This window comes from Pseudophryne corroboree, chromosome 5, assembly GCF_028390025.1.
Source record: "Pseudophryne corroboree isolate aPseCor3 chromosome 5, aPseCor3.hap2, whole genome shotgun sequence".
Taxonomy (NCBI): domain Eukaryota; kingdom Metazoa; phylum Chordata; class Amphibia; order Anura; family Myobatrachidae; genus Pseudophryne; species Pseudophryne corroboree.
This window is the reverse complement of record NC_086448.1, coordinates 328,944,695-328,957,055: the sequence shown is the minus strand read 5'-3', so window position 1 is coordinate 328,957,055 and position 12,361 is coordinate 328,944,695. Positions and strand designations below refer to the sequence as shown.

At 48.2% G+C, this 12,361-nt stretch overlaps 1 protein-coding gene across 2 annotated transcripts in view; it reads right to left on the bottom strand.

The window, feature by feature from the left end:
* Positions 1-12,361, bottom strand: part of DPY19L1 (dpy-19 like C-mannosyltransferase 1) — a 595,286-nt gene that overhangs the window by 177,869 nt on the left and 405,056 nt on the right. The window lies entirely within an intron of this gene.

Here is a 12,361-nt window from a genome sequence, read left to right as displayed (position 1 = left end):
ATATGCCTTCCCAAAATACATTAACCTTAGGGCAGTCCCATATCATATGCAAAAACCCATTGTTATCAGCCAGACACTTGGGGCAAAAGGAATTATCTCTAAGGCCAGCTTTCTGCAAGGATACGGGTGTACAATAATCCCCGTGAAGGACATAAAAAAACAAACAAACAAAAAACTTGTCGGAATCTAATACAAGGTGTGGTGTATTTAATAGACCCAAGTATTTAGATCCAGTGTTTATTAGACAGAGGTCCCAGATCAGATTCCCAATTCAGTCAAAGGCCATTTAATTGGTCTGGATTTAATCTATCATTAACAGCAGCATATGTAGAGGACATTTTCCCTTTCATGCCCAAATTAAATAACAACACTTTAACAGGTGAGTCTGAGATCACCAGGGAACCGTGAGAAAATTTAGCATTTACAGCATGTCGTAGTTGGAAGTACCCAAACAAAGCAATATTGGGGATGCCAAATTCCTCCTTCAACTGTTGAAAGGACTTTAATACTCCCCCGTGATACATTTGACCCACAGATAACACTCCCTGAATAATCCAAATGTTATCTATGGATAATTAATAAAGCTCAGAGTATGTGTTATTAAAACATAGTGGAGTGCAGGTATCCTGATCCGACCAGTCATAAAGAGAATGGATAAAACGCCAGACCAGTAGGGCCTGACGAGGCAAATGGGGCAATCCAGACAGACCAGAGAGTAGAAATTGAAGAGGAGAAAAAGAAAAAACAGATGAGCACCCCACCCACTCGGCCAAGAATCCCGCCATAGTCAGGTCCACCGTGTCCGTCATCCAGTTAGATAAATGTGTCAGCTGTGCAGATATATAATAAAACCTAAGATTCAGGAGACCCAATCCTCCTGATAGCTGGGACTTATAGAGCGTTTTAATGGAGACTTAACTGGTTCACTACACCAAATAAATGACAATAGTACACTCTCAATTGCCCTAAATACTTTTTTCGGAATATAGACTGGGGAGTTTTGTAAAATAAATAAAAATTTAGGCTGGAAAGCCATCTTAAATAAATTATTACGGTTGAGTACAGATAAAGGCAATTTTCTCCAGGCATGAGTTTTTTCTTACAATGCAATATAATGGGGTCAATATTCTGAACTACATACTCTGTAGTGTGGGGTGTGATCCAAATACCAAGGTACTTGAAGCGTAGTGTCCACTGCAAAGGGTGAGCCATATGTTAAGTTTGTTTAACTTACAGGAAGAAAAAGCACTACCTTAATACAGAAATGTTCAGGCCGCTGCGACCTCTAAGCGTGTGTGTGTTAAACCTCTATGAAATGCGTACACGTTGCGTAAGCACGCCGTCACACTGTAAGCACAAAGTAGCTACACGTGCGGCCGAATACACTTTAACCCCTAACGGGAAAGGAATGCGATACCAATTGTATATGTTATGTTGTGGTCCAACGCAGCAACAAATATTTACTTAAAAGGGGGTTCACAGAGAAATACAACACTATTACAGAGAAGAAGCTACAACCAATGTATACATACGTTTGTTCGCCTGCACCACCCGAATCCAGTCCTCAGTCAATCTGGAAAGATGACCTTCAGAGAATAGACTGAGGCCAGCCAGGAAGCTCGATTTTTATACAATAGTCCAAAGCATGAAACAAAGGAAACTGTAATCTCTTCTTTCATAGGTCAAAGGTCTAGTCATTTAGAGTACATGAGGGGTCATAGGTCGGTTTGAATAGGTGGGTGATGCCTTGTCCAGGTGCACTTGCAGGTGTCCTCCACTGGGTTCCCGCCGAATATCAAGAGTACAGTAAATACAGTGTGATATTAATAATATATTCCTGTGCATATCTATGCGCAGGAGCGTGCTACTTTCTGCAAACTGCCATCGGAATATTGCCCTTGAAATACTGTACAGCTGGATACCAAACACCACATCCTAACCTAATTCTGTCCCCTCATATCCTGTAAATTAGAATCCCTTTGTTGTTATACCTCTGAAGCAAATGTAACTTGCTGGTGTGGTGCGTGTAGGCTATGTGTAAATTATGCACTATGTGGATTGAATATCAGATATGTCTTTGTGGCTTTTCCATGCGAATGCGTATGCTACCGTATTTACTCATACCATGCGCTAATACGCAGGGCTTCGTGAGCAACTGTACACAACGTGCGGGCATGCGCACGTACGGCAGAACAAGCACACGCACGGAGGCGACTCTGTGTGGTGTTTGCACGTGATGCATGCGAGTCTAATATTTTCGACTTCGACACGTACGTTCATCTTCGGGAACATGCCTGGATATAGGGAAAATACGTGACTTGCCCCAATTAATCAATAGACCTGAGTACCAAACTTTTCAACTATTTGAAACATAGCCTGTAGGGAGCCCACCGAATCTTGCAAAAAGAGGAGCATATCGTCTGCGTAAAGAGCCACAACATCCACAACCTCCCAAAGTTTAATTTCCCAGACGAACTCAGCAACACGCAATAAACTAGCCAAGGGTTCAATAGCAATTGCAAATAGCGCAGGAGGCAGGGGACAGCCCTGACTGGTCCCCCTCTCCAATGAGAATGCATCCAAAATGTATCCATTCACTGTCACTCGGGCCCATAGGGTAGGAATACAAAATTTGGAGAAGACCAAGAAATCGCGGCATAAAAGCAAATTTTCAAAGGACACCAGAGGTACATCCACTCTACTGAGTCGAAGGCCTTGGCAGCGTCAAGAGACACCACCACTGCCCCCGACTTAAGTAAGTCACTCCTCTGTAGATGGCAGAACAGTCTACGCAGGTTCAGGGTGGTAGATTTACCCGGCATAAACCCCATCTGATCCGGGTGAATGATAGATGTAATAATAAGATTTTACTCACCGGTAAATCTATTTCTCGTAGTCCGTAGTGGATGCTGGGACTCCGTAAGGACCATGGGGAATAGCGGCTCCGCAGGAGACTGGGCACAACTAAAGAAAGCTTTAGGACTACCTGGTGAGCACTGGCTCCTCCCACTATGACCCTCCTCCAGACCTCAGTTAGGATACTGTGCCCGGAAGAGCTGACACAATAAGGAAGGATTTTGAATCCCGGGTAAGACTCATACCAGCCACACCAATCACACCGTATAACTCGTGATACTATACCCAGTTAACAGTATGAAATATAACAGAGCCTCTCAACAGATGGCTCAACAATAACCCTTTAGTAAGGCAATAACTATATACAAGTATTGCAGACAATCCGCACTTGGGATGGGTGCCCAGCATCCACTACGGACTACGAGAAATAGATTTACCGGTGAGTAAAATCTTATTTTCTCTGACGTCCTAAGTGGATGCTGGGACTCCGTAAGGACCATGGGGATTATACCAAAGCTCCCAAACGGGCGGGAGAGTGCGGATGACTCTGCAGCACCGAATGAGCAAACTCTAGGTCCTCCTCAGCCAGGGTATCAAACTTGTAGACTCTTGCAAAAGTGTTTGAACCCGACCAAGTAACAGCTCGGCAAATTTGTAAAGCCGAGACCCCTCGGGCAGCCGCCCAAGAAGAGCCCACTTTCCTCGTGGAATGGGCTTTTACAGATTTAGGGTGCGGCAGTCCAGCCACAGAATGTGCAAGTTGAGTCGTGCTACAGATCCAGCGAGCAATAGTCTGCTTAGAAGCAGGAGCACCCAGCTTGTTGGGTGCATACAGGATAAATAGCGAGTCAGTTTTTCTGACTCCAGCCGTCCTGGAAACATATATTTTTCAGGGCCCTGACTACGTCCAGTAACTTGGAATCCTCCAAGTCCCAAGTAGCCGCAGGCACCACAATAGGTTGGTTCACATGAAAAACTGATACCACCTTAGGAAGGAATTGGGAACGAGTCCTCAATTCTGCCCTATCCATATAAAAAAATTAGATAAGGGCTTTTGTATGATAAAGCCGCTAATTCTGATACACGCCTGGCCGACGCCAAGGCCAACAGCATGACCACTTTCCACGTGAGGTATTTTAGCTCCACGGATTTAAGTGGCTCAACCCAATGCGACTTCAGGAAATCCAACACCACGTTGAGATCCCACGGTGCCACTGGAGGCACAAACGGGGGCTGACTATGCAGCACTCCCTTAAAAAAAGTCTGAACTTCAGGCAGTGAAGCCAGTTCTATTTTGGAAGAAAATCAATAGAGCCGAAATCTGGACCTTAATGGAACCCAATTTTAGGCCCATAGTCACCTCTGACTGTAGGAAGTGCAGAAATCGACCTAGCTGAAATTTCTCCTTTGGGGCCTTCCTGGCCTCACAGCACGCAACATATTTCCGCCATATGCGGTGATAATGGTTTGCGTTCACTTCTTTCATAGCTTTAATTAGCGTAGGGATAACTTCCTCCGGAATGCCCTTTTCCTTCAGGATCCGGCGTTCAACCGCCATGCCGTCAAACGCAGCCGCGGTACGTCTTGGAACAGACAGGCCCCCTGCTGCAGCAGGTCCTGTCTGAGCGGCAGAGGCCATGGGTCCTCTGAGATCATTTCTTGGAGTTCTGGGTACCAAGCTCTTCTTGGCCAATCCGGAACAATGAGTATAGTTCTTACTCCTCTCCTTCTTATTATTCTCATTACCCTGGGTAAGAGAGGCAGAGAAGGGAACACATACACCGACTGGTACACCCACGGTGTTACCAGAGCGTCCACAGCTATCGCCTGAGGGTCCCTTGACCTGGCGCAATATCTTTGTAGCTTTTTGTTGAGGCGGGACGCCATCATGTCCACCCGTGGCCTTTCCCAACGGTGTACAATCATTTGGAAGACTTCTGGATGAAGTCCCCACTCTCCCGGGTGGATGTCGTGTCTGCTGAGAAAGTCTGCTTCTCAGTTGTCCACTCCGGGAGTGAACACTGCTGACAGTGCTAACACATGATTTTCCGCCCATCGGAGAATCCTTGTGGCTTCTGCCATCGCCATCCTGCTTCTTGTGCCGCCCTGTCGGTTTACATGAGCGACCGCCGTGATGTTGTCTGACTGGATCAGCACCGGCCGGTGTTGAAGCAGGGGCCTAGCCTGACTTAGGGCATTGTAAATGGCCCTTAGTTCCAGAATATTCATGTGTAGGGAATCTCCTGACTTTTCCATAGTCCTTGGAAGTTTCTTCCCTGTGTGACTGCCCCCCAGCCTCGAAGGCTGGCATCCGTGGTCACCAGGACCCAGTCCTGTATGCCGAATCTGCGGCCCCCTAGAAGATGAGCACTCTGCAGCCACCACAACAGCGACACCCTGGCCCTTGGAGACAGGGTTATCCGCCGATGCATCTGAAGATGCGACCCGGACCACTTGTCCAACAGATCCCACTGGAAGATCCTTGCAGGGGACCTGGCGAATGGAATTACTTCGTAAGAAGCTACCATCTTTCCCAGGGCTCGCGTGCATTGATGCATCGACACCTGTATTTGTATTAGGAGGTCTCTGTCTAGAGACGACAACTCCTTGGACTTCGCCTCCGGGAGAAAACCTTTTTATCCTGTTCTGTGTCCAGAACCATACCCAGGAACAGAAGACGCGTCGTAGGAACCAGCTGCGACTTTGGAATCAGAATCCAGCCGTGCTGTTGTAGCACTTCCCAAGATAGTGCTACTCCGACGAACAACTGCTCCCTGGATCTCGCCTTTATAAGGAGATCGTCCAAGTACGGGATAATTATTTTGGCCATCACCTTGGTAAATACCCTCGGTGCCGGGGACAGACCAACGGCAACGTCTGGAATTGGTAATGACAATCCTGTACCACAATTTTGAGGTACTCCTGGTGAAGAGGGTAAATAGGGACATGCAGGTAAGCATCCTTGATGTCCAGTGATACCATGAAATTCTCCAGGCTTGCAATAATCGCCCTGAGCGATTCCATTTTGAACTTGAACCTTCGTATATAAGTGTTCAAGGATTTCAATTTTAGAATGGGTCTCACCGAACCGTCTGGTTTCGGTATCACAAACATTTTGGAATAGTAACCCCGGCCTTGTTGAAGGAGGGGTACCTTGATTTCACCTGCTGGAAGTACAACTTGTGAATTGCCGCCAGTACTACCTCCCTTTCTCCGAGGGCAGCCGGCAAGGCTGATGTGAGGTAACGGCGAGGGGGAGTCGTCTCGAACTCTAGCCTGTATCCCTGTGATACTACTTGCAGAACCTAGGGATCCACCTGTGGGCAAGCCCACTGGTCCCTGAAGTTCCCGAGATGCGCCCCCACCGCACCTGTCTCCACCTGTGGAGCCCCAGCGTCATGCGGTGGACTCAGAGGAAGCGGGGGAAGATTTTTGATCCTGGGAACTGGCTGTCTGGTGCAGCTTTTTCCTTCTTCCCTTGTCTCTGTGCAGAAAGTAAGCGCCTTTGACCCGCTTGCTTTTCTGAAGCCGAAAGGACTGTACCTGAAAATACGGTGCTTTCTTAGGCTGTGAGGAAACCTGAGGTAAAAATGTTTTCTTCCCAGCTGTTGCTGTGGATACGAGGTCCCAGAGACCATCCCCAAACAATTCCTCACCCCTATAAGGCAGAATCTCCATGTGCCTTTTAAAGGCAGCATCACCTGTCCACTGCCGGGTCTCTAATACCCTCCTGGCAGAATGGACATTGCATTAATTCTGGATGCCAGCCGGCAAATATCCCTCTGTGCATCCTTCATATATAAGACGACGTCTTTAATATGCTCTATTTTAGCAAAATATTATCCCTGTCTAGGGTATTAATATTATCTGACAGGGTATCAGACCACGCTGCAGCAGCCCTATTTATGCTGAGGCAATTGCAGGTCTCAGTATAGTACCTGAGTGTATATACAGACTTCAGGATAGCCTCCTGCTTTTTATCAGCAGGCTCCTTCAAGGTGGCCGTATCCTAAGACGGCAGTGCCACCTTTTTTGACAAACGTGTGAGCGCCTTATCCACCCTAGGGGATATCTCCCAACGTGACCTATCCTCTGGCGGGAAAGGGTACGCCATCAGTAACTTTTAGAAATTACCAGTTTCTTATCAGGGGAACCCACGCTTCTTTACACACTTCATTCACTTATCTGATGGGGGAACAAAACACTGGCTGCTTTTTCTCCCCAAAAAATAAGAATTTACTTACCGATAATTCTATTTCTCATAGTCCGTAGTGGATGCTGGGACTTCCGTAAGGACCATGGGGAATAGCGGCTCCGCAGGAGACTGGGCACAAAAAGTAAAAGCTTTAGACTAGCTGGTGTGCACTGGCTCCTCCCCCTATGACCCTCCTCCAAGCCTCAGTTAGGATACTGTGCCCGGACGAGCGTACATAATAAGGAAGGATTTTGAATCCCGGGAAAGACTCATACCAGCCACACCAATCACACTGTACAACCTGTGATCTGAACCCAGTTAACAGTATGATAAACGTAGGAGCCTCTGAAAAGATGGCTCACAACAATAAACAACCCGATTTTTTGTAACAATAACTATATACAAGTATTGCAGACAATCCGCACTTGGGATGGGCGCCCAGCATCCACTACGGACTATGAGAAATAGAATTATCGGTAAGTAAATTCTTATTTTCTCTGACGTCCTAGTGGATGCTGGGACTTCCGTAAGGACCATGGGGATTATACCAAAGCTCCCAAACGGGCGGGAGAGTGCGGATGACTCTGCAGCACCGAATGAGAGAACTCCAGGTCCTCCTCAGCCAGGGTATCGAATTTGTAAAATTTTGGAAACGTGTTTGCCCCTGACCAAGTAGCTGCTCGGCAAAGTTGTAAAGCCGAGACCCCTCGGGCAGCCGCCCAAGATGAGCCCACTTTTCTTGTGGAAAGGGCATTAACAGATTTTGGCTGTGGCAGTCCTGCCACAGAATGTGCAAGCTGAATTGTACTACAAATCCAACGAGCAATCGTCTGCTTAGAGGCAGGAGTACCCAGCTTGTTGGGTGCATACAGGATAAACAGCGAGTCAGATTTTCTGACTCCAGCCGTCCTGGAAACATATATTTTCAGGGCCCTGACTACGTCCAACAACTTGGAGTCCTCCAAGTCCCTAGTAGCCGCAGGCACCACAATAGGTTGGTTCATGTGAAACGCTGAAACCACCTTAGGGAGAAAGTGAGGACGAGTCCTCAATTCTGCCCTGTCTGAATGAAAAATTAGGTAAGGGCTTTTATATGACAAAGCCGCCATTTCTGAGACACGCCTGGCTGACGCCAGAGCTAACAGCATGACCACCTTCCATGTGAGATATTTTAATTCCACAGTGGTGAGTGGTTCAAACCAATGTGATTTTAGGAACCCTAAAACTACATTGAGATCCCAAGGTGCCACTGGTGGCACAAAAGGAGGTTGTATATGCAGTACCCCCTTGACAAACGTCTGAACTTCAGGCAATGAAGCCAGTTCTTTCTGGAAGAAGATCGACAGGGCCGAAATTTGAACCTTAATGGATCCTAATTTTAGGCCCATAGACAGTCCTGCTTGCAGGAAATGCAGGAAACGACCCAGTTGAAATTCCTCTGTGGGGGCCTTCTTAGCCTCACACCAGGAAACATATTTTCGCCAAATGCGGTGATAATGTTTCGCAGTTACATCCTTCCTGGCTTTGATCAGGGTAGGGATGACTTCATCTGGAATGCCTTTTTCCATCAGGATCCGGCGTTCAACCGCCATGCCGTCAAACGCAGCCACGGTAAGTCTTGGAACAGACAAGGTCCCTGCTGGAGCAGGTCCTTTCTTAGAGGTAGAGGCCACGGGTCCTCCGTGAGCATCTCTTGCAGTTCCGGGTACCAAGTTCTTCTTGGCCAACCCGGAGCCACGAGTATAGTCTTCACTCATCTCCTTCTTATGATTCTCAGTACTTTTGGAATGAGAGGCAGAGGAGGGAACACATACACCGACTGGTACACCCACGGTGTTACCAGAGCGTCCACCGCTATTGCCTGAGGGTCCCTTGACCTGGCGCAATATCTGTCCAGTTTTTTGTTGAGACGGGACGCCATCATGTCCACCTTTGTTTTTTCCCAACGGTTTACAATCACTTGAAAGACTTCTGGGTGAAGTCCCCACTCCCCCGGGTGGAGGTTGTGTCTGCTGAGGAAGTCTGCTTCCCAGTTGTCCACTCCCGGAATGAACACTGCTGACAGTGCCACCACATGATTTTCCGCCCAGCGAAGAATCCTTGCAGCTTCTGCCATTGCCCTCCTGCTTCTTGTGCCGCCCTGTCTGTTGACGTGGGTGACTGCCGTGATGTTGTCCGATTGGATCAATACCGACTGACCCTGAAGCAGAGGCCTTGCTTGACTTAGGGCATTGTAAATGGCCCTTAGTTCCAGGATAATTATGTGAAGAGACGTTTCCATGCTTGACCACAAGCCCTGGAAATTTCTTCCCTGTGTGACTGCTCCCCAGCCTCTCAGGCTGGCATCGGTGGTCACCAGCATCCAATCCTGAATGCCGAATCTGCGGCCCTCTAGAAGATGAGCACTCTGTAACCACCACAGGAGAGACACCCTTGTCCTTGGAGATAGGGTTATCCGCTGATGCATCTGAAGATGCGATCCGGACAATTTGTCCAGCAGATCCCACTGAAAAGTTCTTGCATGGAATCTTCCGAATGGAATCGCTTCGTAAGAAGCCACCATTTTTCCCAGGACTCTCGTGCATTGATGCACTGACACTTGGCCTGGTTTTAGGAGTTTCCTGACTAGCTCGGATAACTCCCTGGCCTTCTCCTCCGGGAGAAACACCTTTTTCTGGACTGTGTCCAGAATCATCCCCAGGAACAGTAGACGTGTTGTTGGAATCAGCTGTGATTTTGGGATATTTAGGATCCACCCGTGCTGACGTAGCACTACCTGAGATAGTGCTACTCCGACCTCTAACTGTTCCCTGGACCTTGCCCTTATCAGGAGATCGTCCAAGTAAGGGATAATTAAGACGCCTTTTCTTCGAAGAAGAATCATCATTTCGGCCATTACCTTGGTAAAGACCCGTGGTGCCGTGGACAATCCAAACGGCAGCGTCTGAAACTGATAATGACAGTTTTGTACCACAAACCTGAGGTACCCTTGGTGAGAAGGGTAGATTGGGACATGGAGATAAGCATCTTTGATGTCCAGAGACACCATATAGTCCCCTTCTTCCAGGTTCGCTATCACTGCTCTGAGTGACTCCATCTTGAATTTGAACCTTTTTATGTAAGTGTTCAAGGATTTTAGATTTAAAATTGGTCTCACCGAGCCGTCCGGCTTCGGTACCACAAACAGCGTGGAATAATACCCCTTTCCCTGTTGTAGGAGGGGTACCTTGATTATCACCTGCTGGGAATACAGCTTGTGAATGGCTTCCAATACCGCCTCCCTGTCGGAGGGAGACGTTGGTAAAGCAGACTTCAGGAACCGGCGAGGGGGAGACGTCTCGAATTCCAATTTGTACCCCTGAGATACTACCTGCAGGATCCAGGGGTCCACTTGCGAGTGAGCCCACTGCGCGCTGAAATTCTTGAGACGGCCCCCCACCGTGCCTGAGTCCGCTTGTAAGGCCCCAGCGTCATGCTGAAGACTTGGCAGAAGCGGGGGAGGGCTTCTGCTCCTGGGAAGAGGCTGCCTGGTGCAGTCTTTTTCCCCTTCCTCTGCCCAGGGGCAGAAATGAGTGGCCTTTTGCCCGCTTGCCCTTATGGGAACGAAAGGACTGAGTTTGAAAAGACGGTGTCTTTTTCTGCTGAGAGGTGACCTGGGGTAAAAAGGTGGATTTTCCAGCCGTTGCTGTGGCCACCAGGTCCGATAGACCGACCCCAAATAACTCCTCCCCTTTATACGGCAATACTTCCATATGTCGTTTGGAATCAGCATCACCTGACCACTGTCGCGTCCATAACGCTCTTCTGGCAGAAATGGACATCGCACTCACTCTAGATGCCAGGGTGCAAATATCCCTCTGTGCATCTCGCATATATAGTAGTGCATCCTTTAAATGCTCTATAGTTAATAATATACTGTCCCTATCCAGGGTATCAATATTTTCAGTCAGGGAATCCGACCAAGCCACTCCAGCACTGCACATCCAGGCTGAGGCGATTGCTGGTCGCAGTATAACACCAGTATGTGTGTATATACCTTTTAGGATATTTTCCAGCCTTCTATCAGCTGGTTCCTTAAGGGCGGCCGTATCGGGAGACGGTAACGCCACTTGTTTTGATAAGCGTGTGAGCGCCTTATCTACCCTAGGGGGTGTTTCCCAACGCGCCCTAACCTCTGGCGGGAAAGCGTATAGTGCCAATAATTTATTAGAAATCAGCAGTTTTTTATCGGGGGAAAACCACGCTTTATCACACACCTCATTTAATTCATCGGATTCAGGAAAAACTACTGGTAGTTTTTTCACACCCCACATAATACCCTTTTTTGTGGTACTTGTAGTGTCAGAAATATTCAATGCCTCCTTCATTGCCGTGATCATGTAACGTGTGGCCCTACTGGACATTACGTTTGTCTCCTCACCGTCGACACTGGATTCAGTATCCGTGTCTAGGTCTGTGTCGACCATCTGAGGTAACGGGCGTTTTAGCGCCCCCGACGGTGTCTGAGACGCCTGAACAGGCACTAATTGATTTGCCGGCTGTCTCATGTCTTCAACAGTTTTTTGCAAAGTGCTGACACTGTCACGTAATTCTTTAAATACGACCATCCAGTCAGGTGTCGACTCCCTAGGGGGTGACATCACTAACACAGGCAATTGCTCTGCTTCCACATCATTTTCCTCCTCATACATGTCGACACAATCGTACCGACACCCAGCACACACACAGGGAATGCTCTGAAAGAGGACAGGACCCCACGAGCCCTTTGGGGAGACAGAGGGAGAGTTTGCCAGCACACACCAGAGCGCTATATATATACAGGGATAACCTTATGTAAGTGTTACTCCCTTTATAGCTGCTGTTTTATATTAGCTGCCAATAGTGCCCCCCCTCTCTTGTTTTACCCTGATTCTGTAGCAGGACTGCAGGGGAGAGTCTGGGAGCCTTCCTTCCAGCGGAACTGTGAGGGAAAATGGCGCTTGTGTGCTGAGGAGATAGGCTCCGCCCCCTTCACGGCGGCCTTTTCTCCCGCTTTTTTTTTTAGGAAAACTGGCAGGGGTGAAATGCATCCATATAGCCCAGGAGCTATATGTGATGTATTTCTTTAGCCATATAAGGTTTAAACATGTTTTATTGCGTCTCAGGGCGCTCCCCCCCAGCGCCCTGCACCCTCAGTGACCGGAGTGTGAAGTGTGCTGAGAGCAATGGCGCACAGCTGCAGTGCTGTGCGCTACCTTATCTGAAGACAGGAACGTCTTCTGCCGCCGATTTCTCCGGACCTCTTCGCTCTTCTGGCTCTGTAAGGGGGCC